The sequence below is a fragment of the Urocitellus parryii genome, chromosome 3 (assembly GCF_045843805.1).
Source record: "Urocitellus parryii isolate mUroPar1 chromosome 3, mUroPar1.hap1, whole genome shotgun sequence".
NCBI classification, from domain to species: Eukaryota; Metazoa; Chordata; class Mammalia; order Rodentia; family Sciuridae; genus Urocitellus; species Urocitellus parryii.
This window is the reverse complement of record NC_135533.1, coordinates 104905838-104924822: the sequence shown is the minus strand read 5'-3', so window position 1 is coordinate 104924822 and position 18985 is coordinate 104905838.

Sequence of the window (18985 nt, the reverse complement as noted above, 5' to 3'; positions counted from 1 at the left end):
ACTTAACAAAAAATCAAATAAATTAAAACTATGAGTATGAAAATAATAAAGGACAATAAAAAAATAGAATGAAATGCGTTGGGGACAACACTGCAATTTTCAAAAGAGAAATCTTTCAAAAGAGAAATCTTCACTGAGAAAGGGATATTTGAGTGTCTCTGCCAAAACATACATTAAACAAAACATTAAATAATGTCTTCAGAAGCAACAAATGTTGTACATTTTGAATGTAAAAATGCTTCTATTCAGCACTTTGCTGCAGTGTGACCACAAGTCACACTGGGAGACAAAGAGAGAGAGGGTGTTGGAGGGAGATAGATATCAACAAGGCTGCTGAATTTAAAATTACTATGTGAAATTTAATTGGGAATCTTTCTACACCCAGGACATGCTAAACCCTTAGGAAAGCTTACTGTCAAAAGACTGTGAAAAAATGAAAATGTTTCTTCATTAATAATGTGTAAATAAACTGATACAATCATTTTTAAAAATAGCCTTTATTTTTAACAAGTTTATTGAGGTATAATTCCTGTAATGTACAATCATTCACATGTCCAGTTCAATGGTTTTTACTATATTCACAACTATGTGAAGCCACTACCAGTCAATTCTATAATTCATCACCACATTAAACACACACACACACACACACACACACACACACACACAAACACACATGGGCGCACGCGCGCGCGCTATTAAACATTTGCTCCCCTACCCCCTCAAACCCTCCTCCTGCTGTAGTAATCAAAATTGAATTTCTGTCTCTATGGATTTCCATTATGGACAGTTCATGAGAATTGAGTCTTTTATAATGGCTTATTTCATTTAAGAGGAACTTCAAGTTTCCTCTGTGTTGTAGCATGGTCAGTATTTCATTTCTTGCTATGGCTATACAATATTCCATTGTAGGCTATACCACGTTTCCATTATCTACTTACAAGGTGATCAACATTTTGGTTATTTCTACCTTCTGGCTACCTTGAGTGATTCGTTTAGTTTGGAGATGTGTTTTCATTTCTCTTGTGTGTATACCCAGGGGTAGATGTCGTCATTACATGTGGTGGGAAAGGAAGTGCTACATCACTTTATGAGTCTCAGGCTTTTGGTGTCTGTGTCAGAAAGGAAGGCTAGAGGGTCTAAACCTAGGTAAACCTCCTAACCTCTTAGTGAAATAGGTTCAAGTATGTAGTTTTCTACAGGACAATTGGCCCTTGTTACACAGTACACTCCAGCATTCAGAATGGTTACTTTACTCTCACTCTGCCAGAGGCGAGACAGTTTGTGTTTTACGGGTGTTTATAGCTCTTTACTCTGAGGGCCTGGTGTAGGGTCTGGAAGTAAAGCCCAGGAAGTGTGAGGATCACCTGCAGCCTCCAGCTAGTCACCAAATTGACCATTTATGGGTTGTGACCCGTTTCTGGCTTCTGTAGCTTCTCCAGGGGAGCTGATATTGGCTGTGATCCTCTGTATTTACCTTCCTCTTCAGATTTCCGGGTAGCTGTTTGCCCAGAAATCTCAATTTTCTCATAGTTGTAAGAATAGACATTGATTTTCTGTTTGTTCAGCTTTTTTTCCTTGTAAAGTTGGGAGTGAAAACTTTTAAGCCCTCTATGTGTCAGAGAAGAAACTACATACACATTTTTAAGAGACAATTGTGTTTATTCAGTCAAATTGAAATAAGCATACGCTTTTCCTCTATCATTTCATTTTATTTTTTATTATTATTTTTTAATTAATTTTTTATTATTTTTTACATAATACATCACAATAGAGGAGTGCATTGCATTCATAATTTTTGCAATGCAATCCTTAATACACCTTTATACCATAATTTATTAAATCTCTGTTTGTATATAAGGTATGTTGACACCAAATTCACAACTTCATACATGAATTTTGTATAATGATGACCATCTCCTTCCACTACCCTTGCTATTCACATTATCCCTCCCTTTCCCTCCCACCCCTATTTCCTATGTAGAGGTAACCTTCCTCCCTTGCTCTCCCTCCCAACCCCATTTTGAGTCACCCCGCTTATATCAGAGAAGACATTTGGCATTAATTTGGGGGTGACTGGCTAACTTAGCACAATCTTCTCTAATGCCATCCATTTCCCTGCAAATGCCACGATCTTATTCTTTTTTAGTGCTGAGTAATATTCCATTGTGTATAAATCCCACATTTTTTTATCCATTCATTCACTGAAAGACATCTAGGTTGGCGCCACAGTTTAGCTATTGTGAATTGTGCTGCTACAAACATTGATGTGGCTGTGTCCCTGTAGTATGCTATTTTTAGGGCCTTTGGGTATAGTCCGAGAAGAGGAATAGCTGGGTCAATGGTGGTTCCATTCCCAGCTTTCCAAGGAATCTACATACTGCTTTCCATATTGGATGCACTAATTTGCAGTCCCACCAGCAATGTATGAGTTTACCTTTTTCCCCTGCATCCTCGCCAACACTTGTTGTTGTTTATCTTCATAATGGCTGCCATTCTGACTAGAGTGAGATGGAACCTTATAGTCCTTTTGATTTGCATTTTTCTAATTGCTAGAGATGACAAGCATTTTTTTGTATATTTATTGATTCATTGATTGTATATCCTCTTCTGAGAAGTGTCTGTTCAGGTCCTTGGCCCATTTATTGATCAGATTATCTGGGGTTTTTTTTTGGTGCTTATCTTGTTGAGCCCTTTCTATTCCCAGAGATTAGAGCTCTATCTGATGTGTGAGGGGTAAAAATTTGTTCCCAGGATGTAGGCTCTCTATTCACCTCACAGATTATTTCTTTTGTTGAGAAGAAACTTTTTAGTTTGAATTCATCCCATTTGTTGATTCTTGGTTTTAATTCTTGTGCTATTGGAGTCTTATTAAGGAAGTTGGGGCCTAAACCTAAATGATGAAGATTAGGGCCTACTTTTTCTACTTTTAGACGCAGAGTCTCTGATCTAATTCCTAGGTCCTTGATCCATTTTGAGTTATCTTTTGTGCATGGTGAGAGATAGGGATTCAATTTCATTTTGTTGCATATGGATTTCCAGTTTACCCAGTACCATTTGTTGAAGATGCTATCTTTCTCCAGTACATACTTTGGCACCTTTGTCTAATATAAGATAGTTGTAATTTTGTGGGTTAGTCTCTGTGTCCTCTATTCTGTACCATTGGTCTACCAACCTGTTTTGGTGCCAGTACCATGCTGTTTTGGTTACTATTTCTTTGTAGTATAGTTTAAGGTCTGATATAGCGATATCACCTGTTTCACACTTCCTGTTTAGAATTGCTTTAGCTATTCTGGGTCTCTTTTTCTTCCAGATGAATTTCATGATTGCTTTTTCTATTTCTATGAGGAATGCAATTGGGATTTTGATCGGAATTGCATTGAATCTGTATAGTGCTTTTGGTAGTATGGTCATTTTAATAATATTAACTCTGCCTATCCATGAGCAAGGTAGATCTTTCCATCTTCTAAGGTCTTCTTCTATTTCTCTCTTTAAGATCCTTTAGTTTTCATTGTATAGATCTTTTACCTCTTTTGTTAAGTTGATTCCCAAGTATTTTATTTTGTTTTATTTTGAGGATATTGTGAATAGGGTAGTCCTTTCCTCAATTCCTTTTCAGAGGATTTGTCACTAATATACAGAAATGCTTTTGATTTATAGGTGTTGATTTTATATCCTGCCACTTTGATGAATTTATTTACTTGTTCTGGAAGTTTCCTGGTGGAGTTTTTTGGGTCTTCTAGGTATAGAATCATATTGTCAGCAAATAGTTCTAGTTTGAGTTCTTCTTTTCCTATAATTATTCCTTTAATTTCTTTCATCTATCTAATTGCTCTGGCTAGTGTCTCAAGAACTATGTTGAATAGAAGTGGTAAGAGAGGGCATCCCTGTCTTGTTCCAGATTTTAGTGGGAATGCCTTCAGTTTTTCTCCATTTAGAATGATGTTAGCCTGAGGCTTAGCATAGATTGCCTTTACGATGTTGAGGTAAGTTCCTGTTATCCCTAGTTTTTCTCCAGGGAAGCTGATATTGGCTGTGATTCTCTGTATTTACCTTCCTCTTTAGATTTCAGGGTAACTGTTTGCCCAGAAATCTTCATTTTCTTATAGTTGTAAGAATAGCCATTGATTTTCTGTTTGTTCAGCTTTTTTTTCTTGGAAAGTTGGGAGTGAAAACTTTCAAGCTCTCTATGTGTCAGAGAAGAAACTACATACACATTTTTAAGAGACAATTGTGTTGTTTAGACAAATGGAAATAAGCATACACTTTTTCTCTCTCATTTCATTTTAAATGTTTTTTAACAAATGCATTTATAAAGATGTTCATTATAGTACTATATGTAGAAACAAAAATATAGATCAGATGTTACTTGCCACTTGATATAAGTATGAAGAGTTAATTTTGTTGCCTCTGGCAATGGAAATCTACACCCAAAATAAAATGCATAAACTTGCTTTACGAATATAAACATTAATAAATTTCAAAACATAGTATCCAGGGCTGGGGATGTGGCTCAAGTGGTAGCGCGCTCGCCTGGCATGCGTGCAGCCCAGGTTTGATCCTCAGCACCACATACCAACAAAGATGTTGTGTCCACCGAGAACTAAAAAAAATAAATATTAAAAAAATCTCTCTCTCTCTCTCTCTCTCTCTCTCTCTCTCTCTATCTCTCTCCTCTCTCACTCTCTCTTTAAAAAAAAAAAAATAGTATCCAGAGAAGCAAGTTGCAAAATATCCCAATATTACTTTATTATATTCAGTGATCTTTATGTGAAAATTAAAATCCATAAAACAGTAGCTTTTTGTACAAGTTACCCATACATGGGAAAGAGAACAGTTTAAAGATGGGGATATCTATGGGGTCTAATAAGGGAATGGTGGCAAGGCCCTGGCTGGATCTGCAAAAAAATATAAAGGTTGGAAAACTGAAGCAAAATATTAAAATATTAAAAGTAAACAAGTGCTACTTAGAGAAGTGTCTGATATACAAGATTCTCTTCTATATGTTAAAGATGCCCAAAACTTTCAAAAATAGAAAGCTATGTGGACATAGTTTATGTTTTCATTATAAATACTAAAATACAAAAATAGTTTTAATTCATTATAAATACTAAAATACTTATTGTAGATATTTGTTACACCATTATATATTATGATACAAATATATTTCAAACATTGATGGCACCAACCTGAATACCTGAATTACTGATAGCCTGTGTCCTGTCAGTCAGATTTGTTTGCTTGCAAAAGTTAGAAAAAAAAAATGCTGATAACCATGTGTCCCCAGCTATGTACCAAGAACCATCACAGTCCCAACCACAGAGGGTGGGGAATTCATAGTTGCTCAGTCTGGTTCCAATGCCATGTTGACATTCCAAACAACCTTTATTTCATTATATTCTCATTATAATAATAAAAAAATATATGCTCCCTGCACAGATCTTAGGAAGAAAAGAGGTGGCCTCCTGATTCCTGATATGCCCTTTCCATCCCATGAAAGGCTGATGAAGGCATCACAACCCCTCAGAACCCAGTCCCATTAAAAATCCAAACCCCACACCCACTGGGGAGCAGGTGTCTATAGCTTGTGAGCTCCACTTCTCCATTCATTGAACATCGAATAAATTTTCCTGTTTACCTTTTCAACTGTTTGGATATTTGCAAATGGCATTGAGTAGGAAAAAAATCTATAGATTCAGTAACATTAACAAACATTCAAAGATTTTTCAATCACTTAATTTTTTTTCCAAAAGAGTAATTTCTTTAGGTTTTTATACATGATGAATGAATGAATCTGTTCTCATTTGGATCAGATCTTCCATTCTGTTGGTCTCACTCACAGTCCACTTGCTCAACAAATCTGCATAGGGCTCATTGGCCTTGCATATAGTTAGTCATATGTAGAATATCTAAGCCTTATGAACTTATTTTATTGCCAAGCCAGGGCATATCTAATGCTCTACCAGTGCTCTGTGTTTACAACCCTCACATACAGAATTAAATAGTTTTTTTTCTTTTTCTTCACTAAGACAAAGAAAGCCAGAAGAGATGGAGGGAAGGGGGGCAAATGCCTAAGTATCAGCCAAAGGTTGAATCTAACATGTATAATTGAAGATCATACTATAGAAACTCTACATGGAAGTCTCAGATGCTTCCTTATTTTATGTTCCAAAAGAAATGGTCTATACAAACTTTCATCTTAACTTTACAAATGATAAAATGGTTATTCACAGAAGCTCATTAATATGAATTTCCAATCACACAGCTAATAAGGCTGCAGTTAAAAAACAAAGACAATCTGTCTCTAAAACCCATACTCACTATTCACATTTTTTATAATTGCAATTAATATGCTTTTCAAGTGTGGATCCCCTGTTGTACATGACAGATCCCTCTGGATGAAGCATTGATATTACTGAGTTCTTTATCTTGGAATGCACATGAGTACATCTATTTCTGATGTGCAGGACAAATGCCTTTTGACTTTGCATCTCAGGTTCCTGCACAGCCTCATGGTGCTCCCGAGATGCATGAATAATTTTAACCTTGCCCTTGCCTGGAGCCCCCTTATCCTGCTGAACTCTACTCTATACCCACAGGTCTCTGTGGTCTTGTTCTCTACCTTCACTCCATTTCTCTAGAATCATGACATCTATCTTCATTCCCTGCTTTGGTTCAAAATCTCCATGTAACAAGAAACCCTTTAAGAAACAACAACTCAACAACTTACTTGGGGAAAGCCAAAATGTATTCCAACACTCCCACCACTTTTTTTTTTTCCTTTCCTCTTTTACTCTGCATACTGCACACTTAAGGTAAAAGACCTGGGGTCACATAGCTCCTGTTCTTTCCCCAGAACTGCTCCCTTTTGGAAGGAAGCCCACCTTCCCTCCTCAAATCTCCTCTCCCATCCTCCATTTGCTTTGCTGATAGCCCTGTCAGCAGCTTTGACTCAAAGACTTGGGATTCCCTTTGAAGCTTTTGTTATAGAGATATAAACAAAGAACTATAAAAACACAGAGGGATCAATTAATTCTGCTGCAGGGGATCAAGGAGGACATCAAACAGAAGGAGACTTTGAGTTTGGCCTTGAAGCATGATTAGTATTATAAAAGAAAGAGAGAGAGAGAGAGAGAGAGAGAGAGAGAGAGAGAGAGAGAGAGAGAGAGAGAGATTACTGAGAATTGAACCAGAAAGAAAATCCAATCTTTTTCTGTCCCAACTGACTGTCCTGGATGAAAACAGGTATATATGATGCTTTCTAAGTGGCTTGGGGTTTTCTAAACCATTAAGTCCTGGCTACAGTGGAACATCCACAATGCTTGGGGAAGATTCAAGGGATGTGACAGCAGCTTCTCTACCTAATGCTTTTTATGGTCCCTCCAGGTAAACTGCTGGTATCTTAAAAGCAGCTGAGTTAAGTGGAATGTGGATAAGTTCCACCTGACTAACTCATGGGTCAACTGTGGGCTCAGCTGGACCTGCGGGGTGAAAGGCACACATAATTGCTCATGTACAGAGGCTGTCTTGAATTCTAACTGCATTTTTTTTTTAAAAAATTTCCTTTCCTTTCTCAACTTCAAACTTGGAACATCACCCACCCTCCACACACACACACACACACACACACACACACACACACACACACACTGAACTCTGTATTAAAACCAAGACTCTGAACAGTGAATTCAGAGCAAAATAAGAATGATAATGCCAGACTGATTGGAAAGTAAAAAGTAGAGCCAACTCTTTGGAAATTGACTTTATGTTCAAATAAGCCAGAGTTTAAATCCCAGTTCTACCACTTATCAGAGTTTCCAAGGGAAATCACTTTAACTCTCTGCGTTTCGCTTTCTCATGTTTAAAATGGGGAATAAATGTGTCTATTTCAATGTGTCATCTCAGATTTAGAAACTATGGTTTGTCGAATAGTGGCAATAATCAGATTAAGGCATCATGAATATGAATCTCATAGTTTCAATGAGCTCAGATCCCCAACTTGATGGCTATTGAACCTTAAATTAGTTATCAATTTTTTTAAAAAAAATTTATTTTTCTACTATTTTAAATACAAGTAGAGATTTCCAGGTGTTAAAATTTGGTGTAAATTTTAAATTGAAATCAGCTAAGAAAAAATAGCTTATGAATTCAAATGAGCCTTACAAGTGTAGAGGAAAAAAAAATTATATAAATATTATTATACTAGGTAGTTTTTTACCCTCTAGCTATTTAGTTGCCTTAAATTACCATTAATCAATCTGAAAATCTCTTCAAATAAATTTAATAGTTCAGAATTGAATATTTCCCTGGATCATAAGTATATGTTTTGTTATTTATCCTAAAATTGGAAAGATAGTACAAATTAAATGGTACATTTAAAAGAGACGTGTTTTTAAAGATTATTCAATAAGGCTTGAATGAAAACACTGATTTTTTTTTGTTCTTTTTATTATACATGATAGTAGAATGTATTTTGACACACATATATAGGAAAAACACTGAATTTTTATTTTATCTGAACTCTCTTAATTTTGAAGTGATGCCTTTTACTTAGACTGTACCAGTGTCCACTTCTCCTTTTAAATATAGCTCTGAGGCTTATTTTTATAAGGGACCTGTTTTCCTTTTTCTCTTCTCCTTCTCCCCATTCCCTAATCTGGGGGAGGGGATTACTTTGCATCATCTCTGCTCCAGAGGAAGGAGATATCTAGGAAGTAAACATCTCTCAAATTAACAAGTGAATCCTAATCCACCCACAGGGTGCCCTGGGACCACCCCTTCTCAGGGCACACCTGGAACCTCGCCTTTGAATAACTCCTTTAAAATCCCTGTTCCTCTTGATAGTCAGAACCACAGTCTCTGGGACTGGAGTCCCCTGAGTTTCTCCTTTGCTAGCAAAGCAATAAAGCAACTTTTTCCTTTGTTCCCAAACTGTGTCCTCATTATTAAACTGGCGATAATTGGCATTGGGGACGGGACCAAGCTTTCCGTTACAAGATGACTTAACCTCTTTACATTTTCAAAATAAAAGTGTTTGCAGGTCACAAAAAATTACTTCAAAAATAAATTTTAAAACCATTTTCCAAAGTGAATTTTAATGGAATTGTAAGGGTCTGGCAGAGCGTCGGAGGGAGAGACCACACAAGAGACCAGCTTCATGCAATTGCAGGGGGAAGTTTTATTGAACCAGCATGCTGGGGCTCAAGGCTCACTCAGGAAGGGAGAGCAGCAGCCCAGAGCCCAGAGGAGAGGTCAAGCAGAGCTTAAGTACACTTTTGGAGAGGGTGGGGGGCTTTGCATACATCGGAACAAATCATCTTTAGGCGCGGAAAAATTGAACAACAACCCTGAGCCATGATTAGTGCATACATTGGCGGGAACAGATTGGACAGGGGTGATTGGTGCTCCTAAGTGGGGTACACATTCAAACTGATTGGTTTAGGTCCTGCAATGCCTACGTCTGAGCTATTTGGAGCCCTTAGCTAATAAACAACCAGGGAATCAATGGAAATATTTTACTGGGCAGTTCAGGTATTGTTCTAACAGCTACAGAGATTACAGGTTCCTGGGGTAGCAGAGGAATTTTAACAATACCTGGCCTATTATTATTATTTTTAGCCCAAGCCTTTCAATTTAGAAGCTTCACAATGCCCAATCTTTTACACTTTAACTCAGACTCTTGCAGCTTAGAATCAGCTTAGAAATTTTACCTTTACAGAATCACTGTGAATAAACCAGGTATGGAGAATGTTCTGGTTGAAGTGCTCACCCACTCCCTGTTATCGACACTCTTACACTAGGGATCCCCTTTTCCCAGTCCATCACATAGATACTTTATTGAATCCCTGGAGTCTTAGAGAACACTGGCTATAGAAGATTCACTTAGCTTGATAATAAACTTACTATTAAAACAATACTCACAGGCCACTACTTCTCTGAAATTTGATCTCCTATTTCTTGGTAGAATAAAGTTCTTTCTCCTTCTTGGTCCCAGAGAGCCTTCCAGAACTCTTTCTTATATAGCTATTGTTAAAAGCACCGGCTCTGGAGACAGACAGCCTGAGTGCCATGCTATCTGTGACAAAAACCTAATACTGGTACATGCCCACAGGCAAATGTTTCAATCTCTCTTTGCTTCAGTTATTTCCATAAAATGTAGAAAGTAATAGTTCTTAGAGAAGTTCTATAGAGAATAAATACATAGAATATATGGAGAGAGAAAATGGAATTATGGAAACAATGTTTTTCTAGAGAATGATCACATTCTTTTACAATTGCTGTGATTATTATATAAATTAATACAATAAAAATGCTCACACAGGCTGGAAGGGAGAGAACATTAGCTGTTATTGTCAGCTTTTTCTATGCTTGAGAGTCTGTGTTATGTGCTTTATATATATCATGTTTAGCTTTAGAATAATCCTAAATATATACATGCATATGTATAATTGATTTTTAGGTATAAATCAAGATTAGAAAGTTAATTACCTGAAAAATTAAGTATTGCCTGAAGTAATGTGGCTGAAAACTGACCCAGCCAGGAATCTAACCATCTGTCTGTTTCTCAAGGCTGTGGCTTCCCTGGACTGCCTCCCTGGGCCTCCAGCTGGGCCTTATCTATGTGTGCCATCCTGAGTAGACCAGAACCCAGAGTTGGTGCCTCCACTGCATTAGGGCCCCTTGCTTGTTCAAAGGTTCACTCAAGTGCATTTTCTTTATAGATCATTCTGCAATTATATACAAGATGAAACATAATCTGCTTCCATTAGCATAGCGAAGTCTTTTGTGTCTCTTTGCATTCAGTCTTCACCCCACTCTTACCAGAGGCATTCAGAGTTACACTTCTATCACTGTAAATTAGTTTTCTGTTGAATTTCATATAAAGAGAATTGCACAGTATGAACTCTCTTGTTCCTGACTCCTTTACCTTAGCATAATGTTTTTGACTTGCCTCCATATTGTCCTGTGAATCAGCAGCTGGCTCTTTTTTATTTCCTCCCATTGTTTAATAGACCAGAGCTGCTATTCCTTCTCCTATGAAACATTGGCTCATTTCCAGTTTGGGCTATTGTAAAGAAAGATACCATAAATATTCCTACAAATGATAGCATTTGTAAATAATCCTATCATTTCATAGAGAGAAACATCTAGGAGTAGAATTGCTTGGTCATTGGGTAAGATTATATCTAACTTTATGAGAAAATGTAATATAAATACTGTTCTCTTTACTATAACCCTTCCCTTTTTCCTAAAAAAAGTCTCATATGAACTGCTTGTACTGAAACACTTTTCTCTGTGTCTATCCTAAGCTTTTAGTGATTAGAAAAAAAAAAAAAAAAAACTTTTATGATAGTTTTCCCTGAATTTTTATATACCTGATATTTTAAAATGTAATTATATCTGGTTTTATTTCTTTATCTCTTCTATTTGAACTTCATATGCCCTTCCCATTTGATTTTTTATGTATTTTGTCCATCCTATAATTGCTTTAAAATGCATAAGATACTTCTATCTTCATTTCCTACAGCTCTGAGCTGTTCTTTCTCTGTCCTTTATCCATTACTGGTGATTTCTGTCAGAGTTTTTGACCTTGTCTATTAGCTCACTAATTTTATGTCAGTTAAAATATTTTGTGTTCAAGCCATACTCTGAGCAATTTGTTTCCATATTTCTGTGTATCCTTAATTGTTTCTTCTATATAACTGCTTATTTCTGCTTCTGTTTCTTCATGAATGTTATTTAGAATAATCTTGAAGATTTATTTTTCTGTTGCATTAGTTCATTTTCTTCCTGTGACTTGTTTGTCACATTGTCCTTTTATTCCTGAGATACCAATATTTTCTCCTGTGTTTATTTATAAAAAAAATTTCCCTATGTCCTACTGATTGCACATCCCATCCCTTTGCCATAGCAGTAATGATGTAAGCAATCATTGCCTTTGTTAAGTTCCTATTTGCCATTTATTAGTGTATTAGTCAGGGTTCTCTAGAGGAACAGAATCAACAGGAAGTATGATTATAAAAAGGGGATTTTAGGTTGGCTTAAGTGACCAGAAGCTGGATAGTCCACAATGGCCATCTGCAGGCTGGAGAACTGGAAGAACCAGTAGCTACACAGTCTAAGAGGCTGAAGCCCCAGAACAAGAGGGATCAATGGTGCTACCCTAGTCCAACACAAAAGGTTTCTGGAAAATCACTGGCAGAATCCACTTTGGAAGAGTGAAGAAGCAAGAGTCCAATAACCTCAGATGATCACAGCAGCAATCAAGAACCCATTCAAGAAATAAGCTTGCATCTGTTGCTGTTTTCTCATTCCCCCAACATTTATTCCATCCAAGCCATCATTCTATTGGATGGTTCTGTCCATGCTTAGGAAGGGTCTCCATTTCATCTCTCTATACCAAATGCCAGTCATTCTCAGACACACCCTCATTGACACCCTATCAGCCTCTTAATCATTGGCATCTCCTAATCCACTCCACTTGACAATTCGAATGAATCATTACAATTAGCTATGTCTCTAGGTTGTTTTTTTTTTTTTTTTAATATTAACAAGCCTTGATTAGTGACTCTGTACATGCAGGTAATTATACTATCCCATAAAGTTGTTTTGGGTAGTAAGTGACATAATGATACAAATTACCTTATCCAAATAAGTGTTTAAGGGGCTGTGACTGTGGCTCAGTGGTAAAGCATTTACCTAGCATGTGTGAGGCATTGGATTTGATTCTCAGCACCATACAAAAATAAATGAATAAAATAAAGGTCCATCAACATCCAAAAAAAAATTAGAAAAAGAATAAATGTTTAAAAGGTAGTTCTGATTTTTTTTTAATGGCTCTCATTTTTGACTTTCTAAATCTATTCAGACAGGCTTTGAAGGAAATGATTTTTTTTTAGATAATATTGGGTTACACACAGACATTATTTAAAAATTATTATGTTTACCCTATTTTCTTTGTAGGCTTAGTGGCCTAGAGATTATGGCCTAAAGATTAAAGGAGAGAGGCATGATTTGCTGAACATAGTGGAAGAATCCAAACATGTATTAGAATTGGCAAGAACATGTCACAGTGGCTCACAACTGTAGTTCCCAGCTACTTGCAAGAAAGAGTTGGGAGGGATGCTTGAACATAGGAGTTCAAGACTAGCCCAGGAGCTTAAGACTAGAATGGGCAAGATAGTGAGACCCCATCTCAAAAATAAATAAGTAAATAAGTGTTAGTAAAGATTTTGTGGTAAATATTAAAATTTGCAAATGAAATAAAAATTCATTTTGCATATGCTGTAAACTGAAGCAATTTGTGCAATAAAGATGATTTAGGGTTGGAATAGCATAAGATGAACATAGGAAGTTCAGCAGATAAAAGAAAAAGAGATTTGATTTGATGAAACCAGCAAACATTCCTTAGACAAAGTTACTGATAGACCCACCAGCTGTTTATTGAAAAGTAACTATAACATGTTCAAAAATTGACTTCCCAGGAAAGAACTTCTGTCACATCAGCTGCCACATGAAAAATAACACATTTCAAAGGGGGAAATTCTGCAGACAACATCCCCAAAAGCAACTCTAGCACATAAGCACATTGCATTTATCAGGACTATAATTGAAACATTAGAAATACAAGTTTCTTTGGTTCAACACTTATCTAAATGTATTTAGTCACCAAGTTATTTAAGAGTTCAATTATATTAATGCACTGGGACACAAGTGTCCTCAGGAGGACATTTGAAAAGCTAGGACTGGCTAATTCTGGACAATGGGTGTATCCAGAAGGACAGTGAGTGAATTTCAAACCTTCAGTTGAGAAGAGTGGAATAGAATGACCACTTTTAGATATGTGTGTGATGCTGAGAAATTTGCCCTTGGGTAATCATGCTGGGGATGTAGTGAGCAGAGAGCCTTTATTACATAAGCAGCAGCCACACCAGAACTTGGTGCAGACTGTAGCCAGGATGGAGCTACCACTGGAAAAAAAAAAAAAAAAAAACACACCCAGCATGGAGGGAGAGTAGTGAGACAAATGAATAGCTAACCCAATTTCACTCTCCCCAGGCCTCTGATATTGACCAGGGCATCCCATTAGCTAGATCCACCTGGAAGCCAGAGGAGAATGAAACCTACATGCAGCTCTGGGTAAAATGTACTTCCACCCTCTTGCTCCACTTTCACCCTGTGCACCTTCATATCTAATGTGGAAGGCCGGGCCAGAGGGTGAACGTACATTCCAGAACGATTCTTACCACAGAGTAGAAAGAGCTGGGTTCCAGGGTCACCCACTGACTCTGACCATATTGGATCTGAGATGAGTAAGATAGAAACTTGGCTACATTAAGCTATTAAGTTTTTAGATTATTATATTAGCTAATGACAATTGCTTTGATTCAAATACTAAGCAAGAAGTTTACAGTAAATTCCTGACAAACAGCTTTTTTTAATTATTTTATATATTTCTTTCTTTTGAAGGTTCATAATTTAATTTATTTTTATTTCTTCTTTTTAGTTATATATGACAGTAATGTCTATTTTGAAATATAGAATAAAATATAATCCATGTTTATATATTTATTTCTTAGTAATTTCTATAATATTCTATGCAGAAATTTCATTCAGTAACACAAAACTTCAATCATCTTCCTATACATCCTAGAGTTGAAATAAATAGCTATTTATCAGCCCATCACAGTGAATGAGAACAGCTAAACACCCTTAATTGAATGCCACCTGAGCCAGATATATGTGAGTTTGGAAGTGTTACATTATACAAGTGTAATTTCTGAAGAATTAATATATATTCTACAATACTAGATATGCAGTATACTATCAGCTATGTCTCATAACGTATTATTTTTAATAGAAAAATTAAACCCTATTGACTATCATGTCAGATTTTTCAAAATTAACAGTACCCTATTGTTACTTAATAAATGAAATAGCGTAGATGGAATTGCATTTAAAAAGAAAATTCTCAGAAACAAACAAGAATCTCAGACCTGCTACTGTGGAGGTACTGTGCTCATATAAAATTTAAAAGTGTCCAGTAAATGTAAGCCCTGAGGGTTAAAATAGTACAATGACTTACCTTGAGCAAACTCTAAGATACGGTGCACATTTATCTAACATAAGAGTGCACCCTGCTCTGTGGCATACTGCTCACTGCCATAGCCACTCTTGATATATTGCTTGTACTATATGGCAGACATTGGCTTGCCCAATGCAGTGTTTTCCTGCATAGTATTTCTTGTTTGATTTTTATTGTGCATTCAGAACGATTCCTCTCTGAGTGTAGTTCAATGAAATATTTATAACATTGCAGACCATTAAACAAACAAGCGATTCCATTCTGAGTTTATTTGTCTGCCCTCAGCAAACCTTTTAGTTCTGCAAAGTTCATTCCTTGGTAGACCTCATATGACCCAGAGGATGGGGTTCTGGTGACGGTGCTCTTTCTTTGCTCCTCATTCTTTATGTACATCATAGAACATATAACTTAAAGCTAAGTAAAAGAACTGAAAGCAATACAAACTACGTGAGTTGAATACATAATTTTATTTGCTATATTTGATTTAGATGTTGCTTAACAAGAAAAAACGAAGATACATTTGAAGTTTCATTCAGAATCAACCTCCATTTTCTCTTTTGACTGAGGAAATCACAAGATTTAAATTGTTTAAAGATGCATATTCATTCTCATAGATACCATCTCTTGTTAAAAGTGTACCTTTAAAATTACATCCATGTTAGCATATTCCTTCTGTCTTTTAAAAAATCAAATTATTTATTTAAGCTTTTTATAGGTTGAAGTATATGCTGATCTAGTTCATTCAATTTAGTGATTGCTTATAATTCCATAATATTAAATCTGTGGACAAATTCCTAGGGATTTTGGCTTGTGCATATGGATAAATAATGTAGCTATTCATTCAGAAGACTAACTATGGAGTTGAAAAAGGAGTATAGGTGTAGAGATCAGGAGTTTATTTGCATATGTTTTATGTCCTTATTAAATACACAAATAATGACTGGAATAGTCAGCTGCACAGGGAAGTCGAGGTGAGGGGAAGAGAAGGATTGGGGCAATAAGGGAGAGAGACATTAGCATGGAAATGGAATTTAAAGCAAGGGGACTATAAGGTGCAGAGAGTAATTATAGATAAAGAACAAAAGATGTATAGGCATTTAGGTCTTGAAGAATTTAACATTTAGACAGAAATAAAAGAGAAGAACTCTGAGAAGGATATGGTTAAAGAGTAGGTTGAGAGGATGGTGAGGCATTTGAGTACGTGCATCTGTGTATGTTTCTGGGGTTTTATGTTTCATTATCTATCATATCATCTCTGTGCCAGCTGCATATGGTCTAAATTATTGTGGCTTCACTGTAAATCCTGAAATCGTTACCTCCTTTTGCAGCCACATCCCTCTCCCTTACTTTGCTTCACAACTGCTTTGGCTGTAATTTGGAATTTAGATCACATTGACTCTTTTGATCTAATGCATCTGTGTCTTTCCTTATAGTTTCACAGCTCTGTTTTACTGTCCTGCATTATGATGACTCTCTGCCATTTACAAAGGACTGTACAGTTCCTCACACTGCTGGATAATCTTTGGGTTCTCTGAGCAAATTATGATACCGTTCTCAGGCTTTGGGTACCACTATACTCTGATTTGTTGCAAGAAGAGGTTTAAATGCAATATTCATGTTATTATGTAGTCACTAAATGTATGATTTAAACTCTTTATAATAACCCATTTTTTGGTTAATGAAAAATAATTAATTATTGTCTTATTGGTTATAAAATAGTATTTTATTAGTATTTACTACTATAAAGTATATAAAATATATAACTACTATAAAATATATTTTAAAATAAGAGATAATATAGCTGATAATTTTAGACAGGGATTATAATAAATGTCTTCACCAAATGCACAAGTATCCCTCTCTTTCTCTGCTTTTAGTGTTTTTTTCCCCCTTCTGTAACTATTTTCAGATCATATATTTGTTGGTAAATTGTGAGTGGCTTTTATTTAGTGAGACACTGAAAGTTTGATGACAAAAATTAATCAGTGTGGTGTCTCAGCCATAATTTTCTTAAATGTCACTCTCTTCATTTTTCATGTTTGTAATGTGAAAAATTAAAACTAGATGATAAAGCAAACTGATATTTCAAAACATCATTGTCAGTTAATCATAAAGCAAGAACATGACAATATTATGAAAATATTTTAAAATCAAAAGATTAAAATATTCAAGTGCAAAAAATTCCAAAGTTAAAAAGAAAACACACTTCCACAAAACATAAGACCACTATCTTTCAAGAAGAGCATATAATTGTTTTAAACCATTAGATTTTAGGAAGACTAATTATTAAGAAACTAAATCCTTAGATGGACTCTTCTTCAGAAGAATTGACTGTAGATGAATTATTAAAAAAATGCTGAACTAGCACAGAAATCCCCAAAGGAAAATATTTTATACAATATCTGATTTAGTGAACTACAAGGCTAAACCCTTTGACCAATCTCAGACTCTGGAAGTGAAGAACAATGCAATTAGTCATAACATTGATCTCCTGCCTTCAAAAGAGCTAAAATATTTTAATCAAGAGCCACAATAATCTAATGAACATGTTTTTCAACTATGATATTGGTCAAAAATAAAAGTAGTTCATTAATGAATGAAAAACAAAGACCTGGTATATGCAAAAAATACAACAGTTCTAAGCAGAGATTGTTAGTGATGCAGGGATCAGTCAGATATATAGAAAATAACATATCATGAAGGCTTTAGTGAAGAATTTGGCTGAAATGTTGCAATATGGTACCCAATGTGCTGGTCTCCTGGTTGGGAGCTGGTCTTCTGGGCTACCTATGACTGAAAAAGAACATTTCTGCCTCAGGAGATTCCTCAAAAGTTACATGTTTCTGCCCTGAACCCACAATATTCTTTCAAATAAAGCAAAAATTACCTTAATAAAGATACAGTTAAAGCTAAAGTCACTCTTGAAGACAAGTTTTCAACTGGGTGATTTTGCATATCTCCCAATATATGGCAACATGTAGAGACATACTTGGGGACCACTACAGACATGTAGTGTTTAAGGCTAAGGATGCTGCAGAGTATCCTCTAATGCTAAGGATAGCCACCACAGCACAGAATTATCAAGCCCAATATTCCATGGAGTTGAGGTGGGGAAACATTGCTCTAGAGAAATCTTTCCACAAAGACTCCTACAAAAACCAAATGCAAAAATGAGTAACTGAAGAATAGATGAATAAAAATCTTTATATTGTGCCATAAAATTCTGTTATCAACAGGATTAAAGACGATATTGTATTTCTTCATAAAAAGAGGAGAAAGCTCTCTTCATAAAAAGAGGGAATTTGAAAAGTTAAAAAACAAACAAACAAAAACAATGTTCTTAGTAAAATCATCCCCCCCCCAAAAAACAAGGTCACCAGTGAAATTACATAATGGTATCAATGATGACCTGGTTAGACATTGAAGAAATTCTATTCAATATGTGAAAATAGATGCTTCAAAACTTGCTGAAGAAAATTAAATAACAAAGTATGAAAGTAAACAGATATAGCAGATATATATTATAGAGATACATATCTGAAGCAAAGCAGAGAGAAGAAATACTTAAAGATATAGTAGGAGGTAAAGATTGAAAAGTAAGTTTTAAATATTTAAATCAAGAGTTAAAATATTACTAAGTGAAATTGTTTTGAAAAAAAATTGGGTTTTCAAATTCTATAGCCATTCAGTCAACAAATTAGGAGTTACTCTACAAAGGAAAAATAATTGGACTTCTTCAATTAATCATTTATTACAGAGAAACAATTCCAGGATAACAATTGTATCTTTTCCATATGGTGGTTGTGATAAGTCCTGAGAAAATAACATTCAAAACACCTTGCCCACTTCCTGCCAATGACTAGCATATTGGGATACTGACAAGAATTGCTGGTGTTTCAG